Source organism: Colias philodice, chromosome 31 (genome assembly GCF_061535455.1).
Source record: "Colias philodice isolate Cphi_HAF_F1 chromosome 31, ilColPhil1 Martin Lab GWU primary, whole genome shotgun sequence".
Classification (NCBI taxonomy): Eukaryota; Metazoa; Arthropoda; class Insecta; order Lepidoptera; family Pieridae; genus Colias; species Colias philodice.
This window is the reverse complement of record NC_143116.1, coordinates 2,332,957-2,360,090: the sequence shown is the minus strand read 5'-3', so window position 1 is coordinate 2,360,090 and position 27,134 is coordinate 2,332,957. Positions and strand designations below refer to the sequence as shown.

At 35.2% G+C, this 27,134-nt stretch overlaps 2 protein-coding genes across 3 annotated transcripts in view; one reads left to right on the top strand and one right to left on the bottom strand.

The window, feature by feature from the left end:
• The window catches only part of PAPLA1 (Phosphatidic Acid Phospholipase A1), a 92,432-nt gene that overhangs the window by 26,827 nt on the left and 38,471 nt on the right, over window positions 1-27,134 (bottom strand). The gene's annotated exons all lie outside the window — the stretch shown is intronic.
• The window catches only part of LOC149475103 (uncharacterized), a 60,827-nt gene continuing 35,314 nt past the window's right edge, over window positions 1,622-27,134 (top strand). Inside the window, exon 1 of one of the 2 annotated variants that reach the window (XM_089713832.1) lies at window positions 1,622-1,783. The gene's annotated coding sequence lies outside the window, so the exon portion shown is untranslated. Of the gene's footprint in view, window positions 1,784-12,043; window positions 12,238-27,134 lie in introns of those variants that run through there. The other variant, XM_089713831.1, reaches the window with a different exon arrangement.

Genomic DNA, 27,134 nt, shown 5'->3' with positions numbered 1-27,134 from the left:
TTATGCCAATTTAAATAGATTTGCTCTACAAGTCGACACAGATAAAACCACCGACCGATCAGGACATATCACTTCATTTAAATTTCCTAGACAAGGCTGTAATTATTAAGAAAACTTAAGTAACCGCTATCTAGTTGTTACCTGGGTATCACTCAGGCGCTGATCTAGGCAGCAATCAAAATAGTACAGTCGAGCAAAAATACTTAAAGCATTTTATTATGCTGAATGAAATAAAATATGAAATGCAGTATGAAGATGATAAGTTTCTTAATGATAAGCGTTACATAACTTAGATTTGATAAAATTACTAACGATTGTATTTGTAACGAAAATAAATCCTAGACATAGAACAAAACCACATTTCTGTATTGCTGATTTGATAAAATTACTAACGATTGTATTTATTTATTTATTTATAACACTTCATTGTACGAAACAATATAGGAAATGTGGTACAAATTAGTGAGGTACAAAAATTTTGCACAATAGGCGGCCTTATTGCTACACAGTAATCTCTGCCAGGCAACCTGGTAGGAAAGGAAATGTGAGAAGAATAAGGATAGCGCAAAAAATAAATAAAAGAAAGAATATATTTAAAAAATGCCTACATACTACATAAACTACATATACTGTACATAGATACCACATAGTTATATAAATATACTTGTATTTGTAGCGAAAATAAATCCTAGACATAGAACAAAACCACATTTCTGTATTGCTATACAAAAACATCGATATACCATCGCGATACGTGCAGACATACATACAATTCGATCTATCAATCTAAAGACATGTAAATTTTGTGCTGTGCTATTATGTCCGGGGAGGAATCCGCAAAGGTAAACACAGTTCCGGTAACAAGGTAGACCGTTCAGTTGTTTTCGGGTTAAATAAATAAATATTATAGGACATTATTACACAAATCGACCTAGTCCCACAGTAAGCTCAGTTAAGGCTTGTGTTGTGGGTACTAGGCGACGATAGTAATAAATACATATATAGATAATAACACCCAGACCCAAGAAGAACAAATAATTGAGTTCATCACACAAATATTTGCCCTAACCGGGGATCGAACCCGGGACCGTCGACTCAGTAGGCAGTTACTTTACCACTGCGCCAACCGCGTCGACAAAGGTAAAGACATCATAATATATCTATCCTCAAAAACTTTCGCATTTGTAATAGTATAGTTGGATAAAACCAGTAGGAATTTTGTCACATCTCTACATAACTGTACTCTACTAGAAAGCGGCTCAGTCAATCTCGAGCAGTTCTCTATACAAGCAGTTTAAAACATGTCAATTAGACGAACAATACATTCGTCTACATTGCTATGGACTAATGACTTGTTTTACATGAAAGAGTAACATACATACATCCATCCTCACAAACTATCTCGTTTATAATATTAGTAGGATATGATATTAGGATGATTCCTACATCTCTACACGACTGTACTCCACTAGAAAGCAGTTCCATCTAATGAAGCAGTTACGAACGTGTCAATTAGCGACAAACAATACATACCTATGGACTAATGACTTGACTTACAGGGTAGGTGCAACTATGTCGCGCTATGTATAAAAACGATTTGATAAAGGGAGGTGGCGCGGTGGTATTTCTCTTTTGATCGAATAGTACAGTCGTGTTGTTATTTGGATAAACGACGATGTTTACGCAAAGACATAGTATGGGATACTAAATTTTTATGTTAATATATTTAATTTTTAACTGATTGCGTTTTTCGTGAATATGTTTTCATACAACTCTGTGTATGGTAACATTATAAATTTAGTATTTTTCACAAAATACCCAAGCAATTTAAAATCTATACTAATATTATAAAGCTGAAGAGTTTGTTTGTTTGTTTGATTGTTTGTATGTTTGTTTGTTTGAACGCGCTAATCTCGGGAACTACTGGTCCGATTTGAAAAATTCTTTCAGTGTTAGATAGCTCATTTATCGAGGAAGGCTATAGGCTATATAACATCACACTACGACCAACAGGAGAGGAGCCACGGGGGTGAAACCGCGCGGAGCAGCTAGTGTATTAATAAAAATGTCATACCAAATTAACTATCTACCTAGTATTCGTTCATATAAGTCAAAATCGATCTTTACACAAAAAAATATTTCAATATGTGATACATATATAGAAAGCACACTAAAGATAATCCAAAAGATATTCACACCTGTTAAGAGCATGACGAAAACTATACATACACCTACCGCCGAGTTTTCCTACGTTATCACACCTAATGGGCAGCGTTGGCCCAACAAATGATCGACGATGTTTGCCGCCATAGCTGTGATCTATACTTCTATACTAATACTAGCGGCCCGCCCCGGCTTCGCCCGTGGTACATATGAAAAATAGATGTTGGCCGATTCTCAGACTTACCCGATATGCACAGAAAATTTCATGAGAATCGGTCCACCCGTTTCGGAGGAGTATGCAGACTAACATTGTGACACGAGAATACTTCTATACTAATATTATAAAGAGGAAAGGTTTGTATGTATGTATGTATGTATGGTTTTCACGCATAAACTACTGGACCGATTTTGATGAAAATTGGCACAGATAATCTTTAGACGTTGAGAAAGAACATAGGCTACCTTTTATTGCGAAATATGTACCACGGGCGAATCCGGGGCGGACCGCTAGTATTTTATATCCGTGCGAAGCCAGGCGGGCCGCTATGTTTTTATCACAGACATGTATCAAGATAGACTAAGCGAGTGTATGTACTTCCCGTGTCCAAACTAAGATTATGAAACTTACTTGACGCTGGCCTACACTCAGTCCGCGCTTGCAGTTCGCCAAGGAAAGACGTGAAGCTGAATAAAGTAAAATGCCGAATTACGCCGTTATAAACTGTAGAAACTCCACAGCTGTGAGTGGCCGAGTTAGCAGAGATGTTTCCTTCCACCGGTAAGTAATTTTCTAATCAGAATATGCACTATTTATTTTAAAATCAAATAAAGAATATCTGTGGAAAACGATCGTGACAAACACGGATACCAAATCATACGAAATGATTCGGAATACATTGCGGCTTTTACTTGGCACGGTAAAGATCGAGTCGTATGATAACAAGCAATGAATAGCGTCTTCTCATTTTTCTGTTCTCATTTTTCTGTCCAATTTTGTGGTTAGTGATGTTCATTTGATGCAACAGTTCTCGATTCTAATCGATTTTATAATCGAACAGAAAAATGATAATTTGAAGGAGCAATTTTTCAGAAAAAAAGGCATAGATTTTTTTTGTCATTTAATACGACTTGACCTAGAACTTTTAAGTATTTTAATACAAAGGTACTAAAAATAAATATTATGACATGGACGCCATTAGTTAAAGTGTCATCTTGGGAGTTTTTTAAGAAAACTCCTTATTGCTTAGACTATGTTTGTTTTTTCAGTTTTCCAAGTAACCCGAACATAAAAGAAAAATGGATTGATGCAACGGGACATAAAGATTGATTGATTGACAGTTTCATTACTTTCTTTCGATGGCCTCTCTAGTACGTAGTACACGGTAACTCAATGGGCATATGTAAGAAAAAGCTAAAACACATTAGTTTACTTGTTAGAATATTAAAAGGTTTATAAATTTATTTTATCATTCCTCTGTCTATGGTAATTATCATTTTTCTGTCTTGAATCGATTTAGTAATCGATTACGATTCATTTATTTAATTACCTCTTAGACATAGATCTAGTTTGATCTGATTTCTTTCGATTTACTTCGATGGGATAGGACGATACTAGAATCGCCGCGCGAGTGGCGTCCTAATCGATTTAGCGTAAAATGAAATTACCATCACTAAAAAGCGCTCGTGACGTCATAACGCGTCAAGGTCAGTACAAAAAATATGACACGCTTGGTTTTCATACAGATCGCGGTACTTGCGTAGTCTATCTATGTCTGTGGTTTTTATATACAACGTTCACAGTTTTTCTGTAGTGTATTTAGTATCAGCATTGCACCCGTGCGAAGCCGGGGCGGGTCGCTAGTTATGAATAAACATCAACAATGACTGCCGATCATAAAAATATTAACGGTGCTTCTCCACCAAGAAGGTGTGTGGATATGTAGCGAGGAATGTGTTTGTAAATAACCAATCATATCGTTTCATTAAATTTGAAGTTTGAAGCGATACTATTAGGCCCTCTACCACACCCCGGACACTCCATACAAAATGATCATTTTGACAGTCACACTGTAGAGACTGCAAATGTGTGTGTTAACGCTTTATGGTTGGCACATTTGTGACTAGCGTAAAAAAAAATCGCGTTTTTCTGATGAAATATGTACATCCGTAAACAGCACAATATCTAACCATTTTCTACGAAAAACGATAATCACAATTCCAAAATAATAAAATTACTTTAAGTCAATTTGATTAATGTTGTCAATCTTCGTTGCGTATCGTCCTTGCAGAAAAATATGGCCCATTTTATGTCTGATCGCGCGTGGGTGAGGTAAGTTTAATTTTGGCGGGAGGCGGAGAGTGTCCGTTCTGTAGCGTTTAGCTACTATTGTGTATTCTGTGCCCTCTACAGTCTACACTATCGTGATTGCCTCTACTCGCCCAACGCTGCCCATTGTGAAGAGGGCCCATTATTTACAAAACTTACGTACTTTTACGTACATTACAATTTCATAACTACGTAAAAACCCTTTTGTCATTTAAGTTTAGCCTCAATTTAACTAAAGGAAGTGGGCGCAGTCAGAGATTACTGTTAGTGTTAGTTTTACTGCGGCGCACATATTGTGATTCATTCGAGTGTTACCTTTAAAGTGTAAGAAAAGTCATTTATGAAAACGTCTACTTAATCGTTTAAACTTACTAGGAGGACTCATCCACTTTCTGTTTTTGAAAATTGTGTGTATGAAATAAATATATTTTTCATTTTCATTTTCATTAAATCGTAAGTTTTGCTTGTTAAAATATAATAGGAATGTAATTTTTTAAAGAATATAAACAATTCGATCTCGATGTAGAATTCGAAAATACATTATTGTAGTAGCTATCATTTACGTTTCAAATGTAAAGCATTTAAAAATTGCTGAGTTTGATTGTAAAAATTTAAAAAAAAAACGAATGCAAAAGCAAGAATATGCTATGTATTTACTTAGGTTATCATTACAGACATGTATTTAATTTTCAAACAATTATCATGTTCCTGGACATTATAACAAATGCCCGTCACACCAACTTGCGATACAACACGGCCACACCAAAACATTTATCAGCTGTTCGCACCTTTAATTACTATAGACAAACATATTAGCCTATTTACGGTGTACAATGAATAATTATTAATATAGGTTAGGTTCGTGGTAGCTGGACACGGATGATGATCACCCAGCTCACTAGCACTGCTCAGAGAGCAGAATGGTCAAGCAGATCTGACTGCAAGCAAGCCAGAGAAGCCCTACCGGACATTGACTCGAGACTTGCACGTCGGCTTCTCAACCTACGTAGAGTGCAACTACGCGTAATAACAGGGACCCTCACAGGGCACGGCCCCTTTAACAAACATCTCTTCAATCTAGGGATCACAGACAGTCCGCTATGCAGAGCATGCATGGCGACCGAGGAAACGGCAGCCCACGTCATCATGGAATGTAAGGGGGTTGCGGAGTACAGGGCAAGACACCTGGGGTCTCCTGGGTCCCTCCCCGAAGCCTTTGGCAGCCCTCACAAGCTGCTTGGCTTCATGGAGGAGCTCGGGTGGTTTCAGTTTTAGCTGGTTTCTCTCACACAAAATAGGCGCTTGACGTCGAGTTGCGGAGAAATGCCCGTCTATTTTTAGGTACGTGAAAGAGTAACCAACATCCAGCCATCCTCACAAACTACGCATTTATAATCTTCTTATACTTAGATCATTAAGTAATGGATAACACTCGCAGGCGTTTCCCCTTTTGCCGAGGTATAAGATTATTCGAATCGAAAAATCTTATGCTTTCATAAAAACTACTTGCGTAATCGATTACAAACACTCTGCGTATTCGTAAAACATCGAAAGGACGTCTGCGAGTGCTCCGCTAAAAATGCCGTTTTGCACTGTCAAGTCTTGCAGAAGCAATTCAAACATGTCGAATATTAAAAAAGATGGAATAACCTTTCATTTGTGTATATTTATTTATTTTTTTAACGTACATTTCTAATTAAATGCAACTTCTAATAATCGTCGATGTATCGTTTAGCGGTATGATCAAGACAAATAATCGAGGCATGTTTACTCGATCATTGATGCGGCCCCACGAGACTATCATGGAAAGAAAATATACAAATTTAATCTTTATGATCTAAGTTATAAAGTTGAATTTAGAACGCGATATTGAACCGCACTCCCTACGAGACAACTTGGAATGAAATACAAATTTAATCTTTATGAACTTAGGGATAGAGTTGAATTTAAAAACTCGTCGCTTAAAAGGTCGTAAATTTTTACGACTTTCGTAACACAAATTATTTTTGTGAATGTGTGATTGTGTTTCAATAGTGTGAGTTACCCTCCCCGCACCAAAATCGGCAGAAAGTTTAGTTAGAACATTTGCCAGCGTACTCCATCCATTACTTAATGATCTAAGTTCTTATATATAAAATTCTCGTGTCACAATGTTAGTCTGCATACTCCTCCGAAACGGGTGGACCGATTCGCATGAAATTTTCTGTGCATATCGGGTAAGTCTGAGAATCGGCCAACATCTATTTTTCATATGTACCACGGGCGAAGCCGGGGCGGACCGCTAGTCTTATATATAAAATTCTCGTGTCACAATGTTAGTCTGCATACTCCTCCGAAACGGGTGGACCGATTCTCATGAAATTTTCTGTGCATATCGGGTAAGTCTGAGAATCGGCCAACATCTATTTTTCATATGTACCACGGGCGAAGCCGGGGCGGGCCGCTAGTATTAATGTAAAATTGTAAATTTGTTTGGTTGACCGCGTTAATATCAGGATCAGGTCTTATTCGATAAATTCTTCCAATACTAAAAGCCCATTTATCGAAAAGCTTTACTTTATCGATTTTAAATGCCGCTTAAAACCCGCATCTTGTCACATCGCCACTTTAGTTTTATATTCACCCCTCAATTGCCTTCCTCGGTCCTCCTATCCAAGTACTTAACTGCTATTGAAATACAATATGTAATTCAAAAAAAATGTATGCGTGTACTAGAGTACACACGTAAGAAGTGAAACTTCTTTATGGCCTTAAAAATATCACGAGTATGGCGTAACGCAAAAATGTCACGCGAACGGCGTAACGCAAAAATGTCACGCGTACGGCGTAACGTAAAAATGTTACACTAAATTTTTGTCCAACCCCGATAAAGAAGTTTCAATTCAAAAATGGTTTTAAATCCCACTTTAAACCGTATCCGGCACAATGGTCGCTTGCCAAACATTGACCAACATTCCCTTGAACGAAAGATTGTTAAATATCTATTTAAAAAGGCCGATTGGCACGTTCCGTATTACGTTATGTCATTTATTTTGTGATAGAGAATATTACATTAATTATGTTTTTACACGCTTTATATTAGCTTCACCTGTATGTTTGTAACCGACTTCTTTGGGCGCGATTTTGACCCACTTTAAACGGCCAGATTTCGTTCAAACTTTGTAGATTTATTGAGGACCGATGACAATACAATAATTTGATAAAATTTTCTATTTTTTAGTTCGGTTTTCTATGAAAAGCGTGTTTTTTAGTTTTTTTAAAGTACATATTATTTTTATTAATTAGTTAGCTAGCGCCCGCGGTTTCACACGCATTGCTCCGCTCCTGTTGGTCTTAGCGTGATCATATAGAGCATATAAGCCTTCCTCGATAAATGAACTATATGAGAGTGAAATACTTTTTCAAATCGGACCCATGGTTGTTGAGATTAACGCGGTCAAGTAAACAAACACTTCAGTTTTATAATATTACTAGCTTTCCGCCCGCGGCTTCGCCCGCTTTGTCTAAAACATAATAATAAATTACAATATACTAAAACCTTCCTCTTGAATCACTCTATCTATTAAAATAAACCACATCAAAATCCGTTGCGTAGTTTTAAAGATTTAATCATACATGGGGACATAGGGACAGAAAAGGCGACTTTGTTTTATACTATGTAGTGATGCTACATAGTATATACATACTCCTACTACATGTTCCTATTCATAGATCTAATTTCTATGACTGTTCCTTTACGGTCCGTGCTATCAGGCTGTGGAACAGTTTGCCCGATAACATCAGGAGGGCAGGGTCATTGAATGAGTTTAAAAAGCAACTAAATATTTACTTTTTATCTTTATAATATCCGTATGTATGTATATGTATACTATGTGTAGTCTTATAGGTACTTATTTATTTAATGATTTTTGTGTTCTGCACCATCAACCTCATCATAAAACGTAATTCTCATAATCCTCGACTAAAGGTTGCCTGGAAGAGATCGCTACTTTAGCGATAAGGCCGCCTTTTTGTACGTGTTTGTTTGTATGTGTTTTTTTTGTGTTGTTTCCTTGTCTTTGGTGCAAATAAAGTATTTTCATTCATTCATTCATTCATTCATACATATAAACAATAATTTAAAAATAGCATTATAATGTTACTCTTAATATTTAAATCATTACTATAAAGGATAATATCAGGATGCTTTTTACGGAAACAACAAAAAAAAACTCGAAAATCGTGTTCAACCAGTTAATGGGCTAAACTTTTTATTTTTATTTTTATGATACCTTAATCATATATTATGTACCTATTCCGAAAGTTTAAAATGTCCTTAAATTTGTTGCTCAAATACACAAAAACAACTTAAACGATGATGCTTATTTTGATTTTTCGTACACAAATAGAATAATCCATACTAATATTATAAATGCGAAAGTAACTCTGTCTGTCTGTCTGTTACTCAATCACGCCTTAACTACTGAACCAATTTGCATGAAATTTGGTATAGAGATATTTTGATACCCGAGAAAGGACATAGGATAGGTTTTATCTACGTTTTATACGGTTATATTCTACGTTTTTAAAATGGTAGTTTTATATATTATTCGACGAATATGTTTTATCCAAGGATTGAAAAATCAGCCCATAGTGATTTTGTTAAAACAATATTAAACCATAGTTTGAGAGCTAGCGCGCAAGAGCAACTTTTGTCTCCGCAACATTGAGATAATATTACTACGTATGGAGGAGACACCACGAACAAAATCTGTGCGCCATTTTTTTGCTCTAAGTTTTAAAAATTATTATCTAGTTAGGTACTTACCGATGTAAAGTCATGTTAGTCACTTTTCCGTATTATTTGTATTATTTGTGCAATATCGTAACACACACGAAGGCATATTTGATGCGTTTCACTTTAAAAAAAAACATGTATGCGTGTACTAGAGTACACACGTAAGAAGTGAAACTTCTTTATGACCTTAAAAATGTCACGAGTATGGCGTAACGCAAAAATGTCACGCGTACGGCCTAACGCAAAAATGTCACGCGTACGGCGTAACGCAAAAAAGTTACACTAAATTTTTGTCCAACCCCGATAAAGAAGTTTCACTTCAAAAATAAAAAATGAGCGTGCAGTAAAGCCATATGGCTTATGTTGAGCGGAACATAAGTGATGTAGGCGGTGTCGTCTCCATATGTATATCTCAATGCTCCGCAACTAAATATTTAGTCTCTCCCATCAACTCTATGGGGAGTTGCGTCGCTACGTGCGCGCACTTTCTTACTAGCCCATACTTACAACAAATTACTTACTACTAATACTGTGTGCTGCGACTTCACTCGTAGGATATAAGTAAAAAGTAGCCTTAGTGCTAAAGTGAAGTCCCGTGTCCCCTAGTGGGGTAAGGGGCAGATGCATTATTCATACATCTGTTTCACTGATCGATTTTCTTTAGGGACAAGTAGGTGATCAGCCTTCTGTGTCCTGCCAGACCGAGACATTTTTTTTTCTTCGTCTCCACCGGGAATCGAACCCAGGACCCCTCAGTTCTACGCTCACGCGTCAACCACTGTACCAAGGAGGCGGTCAGCCTTAGTGCTAAACGAAACATAAATAACAATAATCCGGTCAACCTACACAATTGAAAGACTGAAAAAGACGACAGAGCAATATTTTGGTGAAGACCTTTTATTTTACCATAAAAATATTTTTTTTTAATAATTATGTCGTTAAATATTTATTCACACGTTAAATATATAAGACGAAGAAATATCTAATTACTATGGGAATTTCCATGCGCGGACTAAACCGCAGTATAAAGCCAGTACTCTATAATATAGAGTATAAACGCCAAACAAATTGAAAACCGGTCCACCCCTTACTACGCCGCTCGCTGCATACGAATTTCGATCGATAGAATGGACCAAGTCATGCAATGTGTGTCATTTATGTAAATAAATAAGTAAATGAATTATCAGTGCTGTTCATTGAAGGGAAACTTCTTTATCGGAGTTGGAAAAAAATTTAGTGTTACATTTTTTCGTTACGCGTGACATTTTTCCGTTACGCGCCATCTTTTACTTATCCCTACCACGCGTGATTCGACGTATTTCTGTAAAGTTGCATATAGTAAATTATTTTTTGAAAAATAAGGTCATAAAGAAGTTTCACTTCTTACGTGTGTACACTAATACACGCACACATTTTTTTTATTCCAGTTTGTACCTATGTTAACGTGTTATCGTAATTTTTATTATGTTTAACCGACTTCCAGAAAGAAGATGGTTCTATGTCCCATTGTTTGTATATTTAAATACGACATTGTAAAGCTGGATTGGTAATATTATTAAAAAAAGAAGGGATATAGGATTATATTTATGTATATTTAAACGTCTGTCTAAACCGCTTGAACATAGATCAATTTTTATATATTATTTTACGAACAAATACAGAAGATTGACTGATGATTTTGATTCATTAAAGAACAAAATTTGATAGTACATAATTTAAAAAAAGCAGAGGGTCGAAATAGAGGATGTAGATTTATGAATGAATGAAAAAAAATATTCATTCATTCATTAAATTTATACCAATAGTATTAAAAAAAATAACTAATACACGGACAGGAAGGATGTAACACTAAATTCCGCAAATAGCGTCACCTCTTTCCAACTTATTATCATCAAAGGTGCCGCGTTAGCTATTAAAATTGATAACAAAGAAATGAAAGGTAGGTAAAATATAGTCTGTGTGTATAGTTATTAATCACCAAAACAACTGTTCTTCGAACAATGCTCATAGATAATAGTATAGTGAATGAGGTTTTCGTCACCAAAAGAGTCATATGTACATGAACTGATATAATAGATTGATAGAACGTAGTAAAACTTGAAACCGATTTTTAATATTTTATAACTTCACATACAAAATAAATAGGTAACGTTTGTTATTCTTACATGTTTTTAAAAGCATTCGCTGAACTGTCAGACGTCCTATTCCCTCGTAAGCTTCAACGAGCGTATAAAACGTGTGAAATGAAGCGATTCTTTTGGCTTGTTGGTACAAAAACAAATGAAACAAGATTTAGCGAAATTGGTCGAGTTGCTTGCCGACGGTTCCAGTTGATCTGATGACCAAGGAAAAAATACATGAATTAATAGAGATATTTAAAGAGATATTAAAACTAAACTCCATTCAAAGAACTAAAACATATAAAACAATTAAAACTAGTTAGAAATAGAAAATACCTTTTATTTACATTTAATCTTTCCTCTATTTCACCTATTAGGTGCAGCTATAAGTACCTTCATTCATGTAGCAATAAAACGTCTAGCCCATTTATCTATACAACCTAACATTTCCACGAAACCTTACACTCACATCCTAACAATTTCCCAACGAAACATTCACAAACCATGACTTTACAGTTTACACGATAAGACAATAATTATCAACACCGGAAAATCGATAACCGAAAAAGCTCTAGCGGCTATCGCATGACGCGATCCACCATTGATCCGTGTAAAAATCACCTGCGCGCGCGCCGACATTCAGTCTGAGCGCGACCGTGACAGCGCACGGACGTGTCCACGCTGCATCTAACGTTACACTCGTTTCCCGGTAAATAACTGTCCGTAATTTTGGTACAAATTAAAATTCCTGTTGTGTATTTACGACGGTACGGTGGTGTCAGATTTTTGGTGTGTTGTGATCGAAAATTGTGTGATATTTTGTTGAACGCAACGTTGTGATTTTAATATTGGTCAGTTGATTGCTTTTATTTACAAATGTTTACTGTCGATTTTGCATATTTAGCTTTTGATTATACTGTCATAAGTTAAGTCGAAGTATCGAGATACCTAAGTGCTTTCTTGTGTGTTTCTTTGGAAAATTAACGATTTTCAACGGATTTAAAACTAATTTATTCATTATATTATTAAATTCAACTTATACATAATCATTTGTTTCAATATAGAATAAATATATTTACGAATACTAAATATTTATCAGTGAAATATCTCTATGGAGTAAATCTCGTTTTTCCTTTGAAAAGACTTCAACGTCTAGACATATAAATAACTTTTTAAGTTATAAAATTCCATATCGAGATAATTTGTCTTAATAATATATATTATTTTAAACAAACGTAATAAATATATCGATAATCTTATCCTATCCTACTAATATTATAAATGCGAAAGTTTGTGAGGATGGATGTATATATGTATGTATGTTTGTTAATCTTTCACGCAAATACTACTAAACCGATTACAATGAAATTTAGCACACATATAGAGGGTAACTTGGATTAACACATATGATAGGTTTTATCCCGGACATCCCATGGGAACGGGAACTATGCGGGCTTTTCTTTGAAAACGCGGACGAAGCCGCGGGCGGAAATCTACTAGTTTAACATTAACCGGATAAGAGCTTAATACAATAAGACCTCTAAACGAACCTTGCAAATAAAATTAATCTAAATCAATCAAGGCAGTTGCTAATAAATTAGAAATACATTAACACACACTCCACCTCTATTTCTATTGCCTATCGATAAATCAATATATAAAAAAATTTCTTGTCACTTTGTTTGCAAACAAAATCGTCTGAAATTGCTCGATCGATTTTTACGATATTTTCGCTTATAAGTTAATTTGAAAATAGATCGTATACCTACAATTTCTTTCGAATTTGATGAAATTTTACATATTGTATAGGACTGAGAATTGTTTGTAAGCTTAATTTTATATCCCTTAGTTTCTTTGAACGCTCTAATCTCGGGAACTGCTGGTCCGATTTGAAAAATTCTTTCGGTGTTAGATAGCCCATTTATCGAGGAAGGCTATAGGCTATATATCATCACGCTAAGACCAACAGGAGCGGAGCAATGCGGGTGAAACCGCGGGGAACAGCTAGTATTTTATAAAATGGTAGAGCTATAATATTAGCTCTACCGAATGGATTGTATATTGAATGGATTGTACTCGGGACATAAATACTCTTCGTGTCCTGTATAACAATGCCTTCCGAATGCTGTTGAAACTGCCACGCTTCTGCAGCGCCTCCGGGATGTTTGCTCAAGCACACACATCGGATTTCTGGGCCGTCATTCGCAAACAAACAGCTTCTCTTTTAAGGAGAGTGCGGGGCAGTTCAAACAGTATAATAAGGACCATCGCGGAGGATGTAAGTGCGCCCATCATGGGACACTTTGTGCGTACACTTGTTGCATCAAAGCGACTTGTCTATGCGTAGAGTGTCCTATGGTGGACTTAGTTATTAGTTATTAGGACTTAGTTTTTAGTTTTTTTAGACATAATTATTAACACTAATACTTAGGTTTTTTTTTTATTTTACTAACAAAATATGGATCTGCGATATCCGAACTGTAAAAAAAAAAAAAAAAAAAAAAAAAAAAATAACCTTCTTATATACCTACGAATAAATTTTTAGAGTAAAAAATTATCAACGATCAATACGATCGATCATATTATATTAACAAATGATTATTAGAAAAAAAAAATGTGTGCGTGTACTAGTGTACACACGTAAGAAGTGAAACTTCTTTATGAACTTATTTTTCAAAAAATAATTTACTATATGTATACAACTTTACAGAAATACGTCAATCACGCGTGGTAGGGATAAAAACAAGATGGCGCGTAACGCAAAAATGTTACACTAAATTTTTTTCCAACCCCGATAAAGAAGTTTCACTTCAAAAACCTGAGAAAAAAATCACCAATTTAGTTTTTTAATAGTTTTACTATTAATGTAACTCTATCATGAATAATAAACTCAAACTCAAACATTTATTTATTCAACTAGCGGTCCGCCCCGGCTTCGCCCGAGGTACATATTTCGCAATAAAAGGTAGCCTATGTTCTTTCTCAGGGTCTTAAGATTATCTGTGCCAAATTTCATGAAAATCGGTCCAGTAGTTTATGCGTGAAAGCCATACATACATACATACAAACCTTTCCTCTTTATAATATTAGTATAGATAAGACTTCTTCTAGAAGCACTTTTAAAAAAACATTTCAAGCTGATATCTATTAAACTTCAGAATGTACCAAATACACATACATACATACATACACTCGAAAACATAACCCTCCTCCTTGCACAGTCGGGTAAAACGAATACAAAATTAATTAAAAACCAATGTGTATAATTAATAAGTGAGAATTAATCTTGCTCTTGATTAAAAATGATTATTTGTTTACAAAGTTTTTTTTCAAAACCGTGAAAGCCTTTTTAATATAGCCTGTACTTATTTTCGTATTGAGAAATCCATACTAATATGTATTATAAATGCGAAAGTAACTCTGTCTGTCTGTCTGTTACTCAATCACGCCTAAACTACTGAACCAATTTTCATGAAATTTGGTATGGAGATATTTTGATACCCGAGAAAGGACATAGGCTACTTTTTATCCCGGGAAATAGGATAGGTTTTATCCCGGAAATCCCACGGGAACGGGAACTATGCGGGTTTTTCTTTGACTGCGCGGGCGAAGCTGCGGGTGGAAAGCTAGTAGTATATATGTTTTGATAACATAATTTTGAACAAAATTGTCGTGAATATACATTTTCACTTAAGTATTTTAGAATGTAAAATTAAAAATGTTAGTACCTCGATTTTTCGAGAGCATTTTTAATCTGTTGGAAAAATGTAGCACTTATTTTAATAAGAAATTAAAATACCTATGATTATTTCCTAACGAACATTATAGTTGACGACGCGGTTGGCGCAGTGGTAAAGTAACTGCCTACTGAGCCGACGGTCCCGGGTTCGATCCCCGGTCAGGGCAAATATTTGTGTGATGAACTCAATTATTTGTTCTTGGGTCTGGGTGTTATTATCTATATATGTATTTATTAAATATTATATTTATCGTCGCCTAGTGCCCACAACACAAGCCTTAATTGAGCTTACTGTGGGACTAGGTCGATTTGTGTAATAATGTCATATAATATTTATTTATTTATTTATTTATAGTGGTTGTTGACTTGAATGAAAAGAAAAATGAATGTTGTTTGTTTGTACTAAATAGCTCCGAAACGACTAAATCGAAAATAAATTTACCAAAGCTTTATATAAATTATAACTTACGGAGGCATTATATTAAGAAGCGTTTATCCCAAATTATAAAAAGTAACACCAATATATGTACATGTTTTTCCATATAATTCTAAATTATAAAAAACACCAAAAATCGACATTTTAAAATAAGCATAGCGACATTCTAGAAACATTTACGAACAAACAAAAATATTAATTTTCCATAAATTAGCATTTTCTTCAAGAAGTATCTAATACGAAAACAGCAACTAAAAATAGATATAAATAATTAAAATTACATTTCTATTTAAATTATATGGCAATTTTATCATAAGCTTCCAATATTTACTTAAATAAATCTACAATTTTAAGCCAAGTATAGTTTTTATATAAACGAGTTTTTTTATCTATGCTTAATCATACATAATATTATGAATAACTGATTTATCATTATTATCTATATATATAAAAATGAACCTTTTCCTTGGTCACGGCATCACGCGTGAACGGGTGGACCGATTTCGATAATTCTTTTCTTATTATATTCCTTGAAGAACGAGGATGGTTCTTATGTAGAGAAAACGTAAATATGTACCACGGGCGAAGCCGGGGCGGACCGCTAGTAAGTGAATAATAATAAACTAAAATAATTTCCCTTTGCAAGATGTATAAGAAAACTAGTTTTCCGCCCGCGGCTTCGCCCGCTTTATCTAAAACCTAATAAATTATATACTAAAACCTTCCTTGAGTACCACTCTAGGTATCTGTTAAAAAAACTGCGTCAAAATCCGTTGCGCAGTTTTAAAGATTAAAGCATACATAGGAATATTAGACCGGACTCTCAGTAGAGTTTCGTTTGCAAAAATCGCGGACCTAAATCTGACTTCTGATATATATTGTATAGATCCCAGACATCCTATAGACAGATGTTGCCAACCAGTTTTGTGGTCCCCCTGCCCGCACCCCGGTAATTAAATATGGCATACAAAGAAAAAAATAAAAATTTCCAAAACATGCCGTGTGGGGTATCAAATGAAAGAGCTTATTGAGTAGATCACGAATATATAACATACTATATACATTTCTTACACTTTCTCTAAGATTTTTTAGAAAATTTACGAAAATGGCCATTTTTGAGTTAACTTTAAACCACTATAGATTGAAAACTCATGAATATATTTTTTAAATTATTATTTTAAATAATTAACAATAGTCCATTGTTTATGATTCAATAGTTCGTAATATAATATAAGTGAGCTATGTGGTGGATTTGATGAAAATAACTATATACGATATGAACTTGAAAATATACTCGCCATCTTTGAATGCTCCTCCCACTCCCCCATGCAACTATTTCACTGTACGAAATATTGAATCGTAAACAATGGACTATTGTTAATTATTTAAAATAATAATTTAAAAAATATATTCATGAGTTTTCAATCTATAGTGGTTTAAAGTTAACTCAAAAATGGACCATTTTCGTAAATTTTCTAAAAAATCTTAGAGAAATTGTAAGAAATGTATATAGTATGCTATATATTCGTGATCTACTCAATAAGCTCTTTCATTTGATACCCCACACGGCATGTTTTGGAAATTTTTATTTTTTTCTTTGTATGCCATATTTAATTACCGGGGTGCGGGCAGGGGGACCACAAAACTGGTTGGCAACATCTGTCTATAGGATGTCTGGGACCTATACAATATATATCAGAAGTCAGATTTAGGTCCGCTATTTTTGCAAACGAACATCTCCTTGGAGCCTGCTCTATATAGGGACAGAGAAAGCGACTTTAGTTTTATACTATGTAGTGATATGGCGATCGATAATAACGCTATAATATGCTTTTATATCCTAGTAGTCAACTGCCATAATTATATACAATTTTTTTTAAGTATAGTTTCTACAAATCTTATTAAAAGTTACCAAGAAAGAATATTTTTGTAATCTGTCCCTTAGTTCCTGAGATTAGCGCGATCAAACAAACAAGAATTTGTTTGTTTATAACGTTTTATCACTACATAGGGTAAAATAAAGTCGCTTTCTCTGTCCCTATGTATGGTTAAATCTTTAAAACTACGCAAACGATTTTGATGCTGTTTTTTAACAGGTGATTCTCGAGAAAGGTTTTAGTATAATTTGTAAGTTTTAGACTACGCGAGCAAAGCCGCGGGCAGAAAGCTTGTTAAGTATAAATTTACAATCAATATGTGTATGTATGTCAGTATTAAACTCACATGCAAAACGGGTTTACAAAAATAGTTGTAAATACACTTTATATATGACTACTAGCTGTTCCCCGCGGTTTCACCCGCATTGCTCCGCTCCTGTTGGTCTTAGCGTGATGATATATAGCCTATATATATAGCCTATATAGCCTATATATATAGCGTGATATATATAGCCTTCCTCGATAAATGGGCTATCTAACACCGAAATAATTTTTCAAATCGGATAAGTAGTTTCCGAGTATAAGCGCGTTCAAACAAACAAACAAACAAACTCTTCAGCTTTATAATATTAGTATAGATGTTAATATTATGAGAGACTTGTATCTATTAAACAGCTGTAAAATAATTAATGAAATGTGCATATAAATTGTGTGATTATAAACTTATTATTGGATGGAAGATTTTTTCCTTTTGCGACGTGTATTTCTTTATCTATCTAAGTATATTATCCTACTAATATTATAAATGCGAAAGTTTGTGAGGATGTGTGTGTGTGTGTTTGTTACTCTTTCACGCAAATACTACTGAACCGATTACAATGAAATTTAGCACACATATAGAGGGTAACTTGGATTAACACATAGGATAGGTTTCATCCCGAAAATCCCACGGGAACGGGAACTATGCGGGTTTTTCTTTCAAAACGCGGGCGAAGCCGCGGGCGGAAAGCTAGTCTTTACATATATACAGATAGATAGACATACAGAATGAAAGAAAATATATTGGAATAGTATGATTACTGTCTGTAAATCTATACTCATATTATAAACTAGCTGTGCAATGCCGTTTTTCTCGCATTTCTCTGCTCCTTTTTGTCTTTGCGTGATGATAAATAGCATACCTATAGCCTTCCTCGATAAATGGACTATCTAACAGTGAAAAAATTTTTCAAATCGGACCCATAGTTCCTGAGATTAGCGCGTTCAAACAAACACACTCTTCCGCTCTATAATATTAGTATACCTAGATAATTACTTCCCAAGTGAAAAACCCAACCAACGCGTGCGCAGTGCACTTCCATCATTATTAAAATCGACAACCAATATGAATACATTATTACTTATTTACTGGAAATAATCCAAGATGGCGCGCGTCACCGCAAATTTGAATATGTTTTGTAAACAAACATATACTACTGGTTTTTTAAAGTTAATTAGTGTGTCATGATCGCTTCATCATAACACGCTTTTATTAGGTCGAGAAAATAATAAAATTTAACTATCTTTAATCTTATATATAAAATTCTCGTGTCACAATGTTAGTCTGCATACTCCTCCGAAACGGGTGGACCGATTCTCATGAAATTTTCTGTGCATATCGGGTAAGTCTGAGAATCGGCCAACATCTATTTTTCATATGTACCACGGGCGAAGCCGGGGCGGACCGCTAGTAATTTAATAAAATTAGTTTAACACATTTCCTTTGGCGAGAAAACTTAAACTTTTATTAATATGCTAATTTCACATACCTACTTCTTTTTTTTGTACAAATAATTATTAAATTTAACAATTAGTTGAATAATATGGTACCATCGAGATGGTCTGATGATCACATCCATTCTCACATTATTCAATCACTCGTTGTCCCATCAAAATCCAATTAGCTCTTTCGTATACATATCATCCGGAACTAAAAAACATACAGACAAACAATTTCTTAACAGTCGACGTGACGTCTAGGCCATTCGTGATCCCATTTTTCTATTCTTAAAAAAAATTCTCAATTTTACCAAGATGTTATATTTTGGCGGCAAATGACCACCATGACAGTAATCACTAATCACAACAATCTAGTATGCAAACACAACTATTGTGTGTCAAGGTGCGCGAGCGCAGCTTAACGGCAGTTTTATTTATTTGTATCTACTACATATATTAATTCAAATTAAATAAGACTATGGGGATCTATAAATATTTGCGTAAGTTTAAATTTAACAGGGAATTAGTAAAAAAATCGATGCATTAAAATTTACACCAAAATCGGTTCAGCTATTTTAGATAATCGCAAATACTTACAGATAATTGTTTAAATGATACATAGGTATATATAAAGTTACAAAAGCTTTAGGAAAACACATACAAATATACCATATTACTTATTATTTCAACACGATCTATCGAACCGAAAACATTTCAAGAAAAAGACAGGGTATCTAACCATTACACCTTTTATGTCCTCCATATGAAATTTTATGAATATGTATTTGTTATTCAATTCCGTTGGAACTACTGAACCGAGTTGCATATAATTCAGCAAAGGGATAGTCTCTATATGAGCGAAGTCGCAAATATAAGCACAGCACTTACAAAATAAATATTCAAAATTGTGGAAAACTTCGCGTATAATAAAAAAAACCTTTTAAATATTATTTAACAAAATATAAACAAACCGCTTTACAAATTGCTAACAAACGTATCTACGCAATCTTAAACGTTTATCTTTAATGTTATAGTCAATAATGGCATTCAGTAAACGTTACAAATGTCTAGTTTCAATGAATCATTGAAGACATTACGTTTCAATCCATACTATATTCCATTTTTTATGTGACGTACAATTTATACATTTTATTGGTACGATTTATTTTATAATTATCTTATGGTATTCAGAGCTTGAATATAGTGATTTTAATTCACTTTAAAAAGAAAAAAATATTTCATTATGTAAAAAGAGTTAACCCTAACGAAGAGAATGTAACTTCACTACATCAATACATATTAAAAAGTCGCTTCCCGCCGTCTGTACGTCTGTATGCTTAGATCTTTAAAGTTTACGCAACGGATTTTGATGCAGTTTTTTTCAATAGATAGAGTGATTCTGAAAGGTTTTGGTATATAATTTATTAGGTTTTAGACAAAGCTTTAGACTTTTAATTACTATCACCTAGAAAAACTTCGAGAGATGCCAAAAAGCACAGTTATCAAGTTATAATTAAGTGCAATTTACAATTGTAGATAACATACCATTATAATTTATATTCTAGTTACTAGCCATTCATAGCTAGATCCATAAAAAAATCGCAATTAATATTAACGTTTATTTATATATTCTCCAACAATCTAATTCCATATTAGAAGATATACTTGCCAAACAAAGTGAGAAAATGGATCTCTTAATTCAACAAATAGGTTCTCTCGTAGGACTTATAACCACACTCATCTCAAAACTTTCAAAATGACCTGCTTACGTATTGCCACATGGAATATCAATGGACTTGCTCCTAATGCTAATGAACTTGAGATTATCATGAGAACTAACAAGCTCGACGTCTGTCTTATATCAGAATCCCACACTACGTCAAGATCGCGTATCTGCATTCGGGGATACTGTGTTTATTTCACTTCGCACCCTGACGGTGGAGCTCATGCTGGGACTGCAATCGTAATTAGAGATAATATAAAACATTGTCTTCTCGGTCCGTGTGAAACCACCTACCTACAAGCTACAACCATACAGATAAATGATAAAACTGGACCACTTATCCTCTCAGCGATATACTGTCCACCCCGTCATATCATTAAAGAGAATTTGTTTACTGAATTCTTCAAAGGATTGGGAGCACGTTTCATAGCTGGCGGTGACTGGAACGCAAAGCACTCATACTGGGGATCAAGACTGGTAACTCCCAGAGGCAGGGAATTGAAAAATAGTGTTGTAGCCAACCATCTGCTTACTATGTCTACAGGAGAACCTACATATTGGCCCACTGACACAAATAAAACACCCGATCTTCTAGACTTTTTTATAACAAAAGGTATATGTCAACAGAATACCTATACCGAGTCAAGCCTAGATGGATCTTCCGATCACACACCAGTAGTGTTGACTGTGGGTTCAACTGCCTTATTCCGAGACACTCAGAGCTCGTATTTAACTAATGGAAAAACAGACTGGAACTGCTTCCGTAAACACCTTGAAGACAATGTTCATCTTAAGCTCCCACTTAAAACTGCTGAAGACGTGGAGCATGCATCACTTTATATAACCAACCTGATTCAAGTGGCAGCGTGGATAAGCACTCCTACCCTGAAAGAGTCACATACAGATATTTTGATTCCACTCGAATTACGCGATAAAATAAGAGAAAAGCGTCGCCTTCGACGAGTTTGGCAGCTTTCTCGTAACTGCGAGGATAAAAAACGGTTAAATAAATCAATTAAAGATCTTAAAAACCTTCTTAGTATAACTACAAACGAATCCGTCAAACAAAGATTAGAAAACATGTCTCCTAGTGCTCATGGAATACATTCCCTTTGGAAGGCCACCAAAATATTACCACAACCCCAACAGTGTTCTCCACCAATTCGGAACGGGAACACGTGGGCTCGTACAGAAGCAGAAAAGGCAGAGACATTTGCCCGTTATCTCGCTGAAGTGTTCAAGCCGAATGAAGCGGAAACCCCTGAAGACCCTGAAATAGATTGTTTTCTAAATCAAGATTTGCAACTTTCTTTACCAATAAGACCTACTTCTCCAAGGGAATTATTGAAAGAGATAGCCGAACTAGACCCAAAAAAGGCTCCTGGGTTTGATCTGATTACTCCAAAGGTTGTCAAAGAGCTTCCTAGAAAGTGCATCGTGTTTTTAACTTCCCTTTTTAATGCAATCTTCAGAACATCTCATGTACCAACCATCTGGAAAATATCAGAAGTAGTTATGATACACAAACCCGGAAAGCCAGTCAACGACGCCTCATCTCACCGTCCTATTAGCCTAACTCCGATTCTGAGTAAATTGTGGGAAAGGATTACTCTTACCCGGCTACGTTCATTCATCGATTCTGACGAAGTTATTCCTGATCACCAGTTTGGCTTTCGTACGCGACACTCTACAATAGAACAAGTACACAGAGTCTACCACACTGTGAGACATTGTCTAGAGAAAAAAGAATACTGTTCGGCTGTTTTTCTAGACATCCAACAAGCATTTGATCGTGTATGGCATAAAGGATTACTGTACAAGATTAAAAAACATCTTCCACATTCTTTCTATACCTTACTGGCCTCATACCTTAGAGAGAGAATGTTTCGTGTGAAACAAGGAGACGCAAGATCTGCTCTACACAGCTGCCATGCCGGAGTACCCCAAGGCTCGGTTCTTGGTCCTACTTTATATAATATATTTACCTGCGATCTTCCTCAGCTACCAAATGTTACAATAGCGACGTATGCTGATGATGCAGCGTTTCTGGCGTGCAACACCAATCCAGAGGAGGCGAGTAATTTGCTGCAAGTTCAACTTGACCACACTAAGGAGTGGTTAAACAAGTGGCGTATAAAAGCTAGCGTCCCAAAATCTCACCACATTACGTTCACTTTACGACGCGAAAATTGCCCAGCACCCAAATTAGGTAACAACACCCTACCACAATCAACCTGTGTCAAATACCTGGGTTTCTATCTGGACAGAAGGATGACATGGAAAGAACATATTAAAAATAAGCGAAATGAAGTGAATTTCAGATTCAGAAACTTACTTTGGCTTCTTGGGAGGCAATCAAGTCTATCCCTGAGCAATAAACTAAGAGTCTACTGCTCTGTAATTAAACCGATTTGGACTTATGGAATCCAGTTGTGGTCATCAGCCAGCAAATCAAATATAAACTGCCTACAAAGAACACAGAATAACATTCTCAGAGTGATATCTGCTGCTCCATGGTACGCCCGCAATACAGAAATCCACGAATATCTGGAAATGCCTACAATCACAGAAGAAGCAAATCGCTTTACAACTAAATACAAAGATCGTTTGACATCCCATCCAAACCCACTATCACACATACTCCTACAGCCTAAAGCTATACAAAGACTGAAGAGAGCCGACGTGCTCCCTAATTAAGACGAACTAAGGCACTGGCCTTAGATTCGCCCAATCGTCCACACATTTCAACCGATCTGCTTATAGTTTTTCTGACTGATTGCAGATATGTAACATCAAAAAAAAAAAAAAAAAAAAATTTATATATTCTAGTCACTATCCAATCTGCCATTACACATACAATTATCTGCAACACACGATACACAACCAAGGTTGTAAGGTACGCAGCCTTCCGGGGGCAACACACTAAGGGCATCGCGGCATCAATCATAAATTATACGTACATGTGCAAAAAAACATCATGCTACCGGTAATTATTGGAAACGGGAATCCCGTAAAATGATTGTAGGTTTTCAATATAATTTTTAATGTTCAATCACTTTGAGATTCGACCCGATAATAATTTTATGATAATTTTTTATAATCCTCATAATATTATAAATGTAGTTGTAAGAATTTATGTTTGCTACTCTTTCACGCGAAAATTGATGATAGATACTTGGTAGTGAATCAGAATAACACATAATAACACTCTATTTTGTCCGCGGATTCGTTCCTCCGTTTAAACTACAGAGCGATAAGGAAATAAATAATAAATATATTTCAGGACAATTTTCACACACGGCTCGATCTAATCCCATACTAAGCTTTTGCTTGTGTTATGGAAACCAGATGGCTGATAAACATACATATATAATTTTAAATAAATACTTATATAGATAATTAACACCCAGACACAGAGCAAACATCTATGTTCATCACACAAATATTTGCCCCGGTTTGGAATCGAACCCACAACATCTGGCTTGGAAGGCAGGGCCACTACCAACCAAGCCAACCGGTCAGTCAATATACATTCATATTATCTAATAACTAAAGTAAAAATAATACAGTAGGCGCTTGCTAATCCGGCACCGGCAATTTTTCCTCTATGCCGGATTGTCGGAAATGCCGGATTATCGAATTAGTATAGGAAATAAGACTTCATATTTAAAATGGTACCTAAGTTGAATTTATTATAAAAAAAAATACATAAATTAATTAAAATATTAATTAAATAAGTATTAAAATTACATATTAGGTTCATCATTTATGACGTTTTCGTTCAGTAATCCGGCATTCAGCTATGTAAAATGCCGGATTATAGAGCGGGCTCTCTGAGTCCCAAAGTGCCGGACTACTGAGCGTGCCGGATTGGCGAGCGCCGGATTATCGCGCGCCTACTGTATTTCATTTTAGTAGGAACTAGGAAGTATTAGTTCAAAACACGACTCTCCTTTTAGCGCAAGTCGGGTAAAATTACCTCAACGCTTTTTATTAACAACAATAATAATTTTATTCGCAGAAACATGTTACATTGATGTTATCACAATACTGTTTATACATATTACATTTACAATAAATTGTCTTATTTACATACTAGCTTTCCGCCCGCGGCTTCGCCCGCGTTTTCAAAGAAAAACCCGTTCCCGTAGTATTTCCGGGATAAAACCTATCCTATGTCCTTTCTCGGGTATCAAAATATCTCTATACCAAATTTCATGCCAATTGGTTCAGTAGTTAAGGCGTGATTGAGTAACAGACAGACAGACAGAGTTACATTCGCATTTATAATATTATATAGTAATATAGTATGGATAATAATTATATTAAGCAAGTGTTATCCTTTAAAATACTTTTCCTTGCAATCTTCAACTACATTTTTCCTCAACGAAAGTACATTTCTAACAACGGGAAAAACTATAACCCCGGTCCCCGTCTATATAAAAATACATCTTACCAACCAACCATTATTAATAATTAAACTAAACTTGTAAACGCAGACCACGTCGCGCGTCAAGGTTGTATATATTATTCGAGTCTCGTCTTTCCGGGATCAACATACTAGAGCAGCAGGATGATACACAAACATAAATAAATTATATTCTAACAACAAGCTTGATCCTGCGTCTTCACGCGTGGTACAGGCTATATAATAGTCTATCTCTGCACCAAATTTCATATAGATCTGAACAGGTATTTCGAGTGAAACAGTATCCATACATTTGGAAGTGAAACTTCTTTAGGCACGTTCAACGTCGCTTCATGGCGATACCGTCACGTCATGGAGTAAGGCGACGATTTTGGTATCTTTCAATCTTGTCAAAAAAGTTTCACTTCTGACACTAGTGCACACACGCCCTTTTTTACATATTTATCGAATTTTGTTTATTCGAATTCTCTTCGTTTGAATTAAGGACATATTTTTCCAAATGATAAACGAATAATACCATCTATATTATCATGTATCCCAGTATACAGAGTGTCCCACTAATGTCCCATATACTAAGTGCGAAGGGACTTGTAGTTTTGCATACACTGATCACGTAAAAAATACTTAAACAACAAAATTACGTCAAACATTTTTGGCTAAATTTTTCCTGAAAATCCATGTTTTCTTCTCTAGCTTTGCGCAGCCGGCATATACCGCTTCTCTAATGTGAGCATTTTGTCTATGAAAACATAATCTTAAACGATAGCTCATGTGCTGGTGGCAAAGTTGGGCGGGTTGCTTGTTATGGGTGTACACATAGTTTTAAGAATTCATCTATTTGAAAAAAAAAATGCGTCTGGAATTTTATAAGTATTTTTTACGTACTCAGCGTATGCAATAACGCTAATAAACTCCTTCGAGCTTAGTATACCAACAGTGGGACACCCTGTATATATCTGAAGCCAGGGCTGGCTAGTTCAACTTACAAAACCGTACATATAGTAAAAACTAAAAAGTAATAACATAGTTTATAAACCGTTTATTCATATGGTGTATTATATAACAGCAATAAATCATCGCTCACTGTCGTTTCGCAAGTGTTGCATCGATTTCGGGTCATCATTACTGGTTTATTTTTTGTAAAAATTCACGTTCCGAAGATTACTACAATGTGTACTATTCTCGAAGTCGGGTAGCTTGGCAGAGATAGCTCGTAAAGGATAAGTCCTGTATGCACATTTATGCACATGTATGCACATGCACTATACACATTTATATTTTATATCTTCTTCGCTAATAAAACGTGGGCTAATCAAAATAAAAAGAAATGTAATATAGGTACTATGAGAACGAGTTAATCTAATTCTAATATCTAATATTCTAATATACATATATACATATATTATAAAGGCGAAAGTTTGTAAGGATGTATGGATGTATGGATGTTTGTTACTCTTTCACGTAAAAACTACTGAACCGATTACAATGAAATTTAGCACACAAATAGAGGGTAACTTGGATTAACACATAGGATAGGTTTTATCCCGGAAATCCCACGGGAACGGGAACTATGCGGGATTTCCTTTGAAAACGCGGGCGAAGCCGCGGGCGGAAATCTAGTATTATCATAAAAAGTCAAAAATTTCATAATTTTAAACTTTTCTTTACCTGGTGACCCAAGCGAAGCCGGGACAAGCAACTAGTATAGTAATATTTAAATACTCAAATGTGACGGTTACGTCACCAAGGGCTAATGACTCAGTTGTTATTATGTCAGATATTCGCT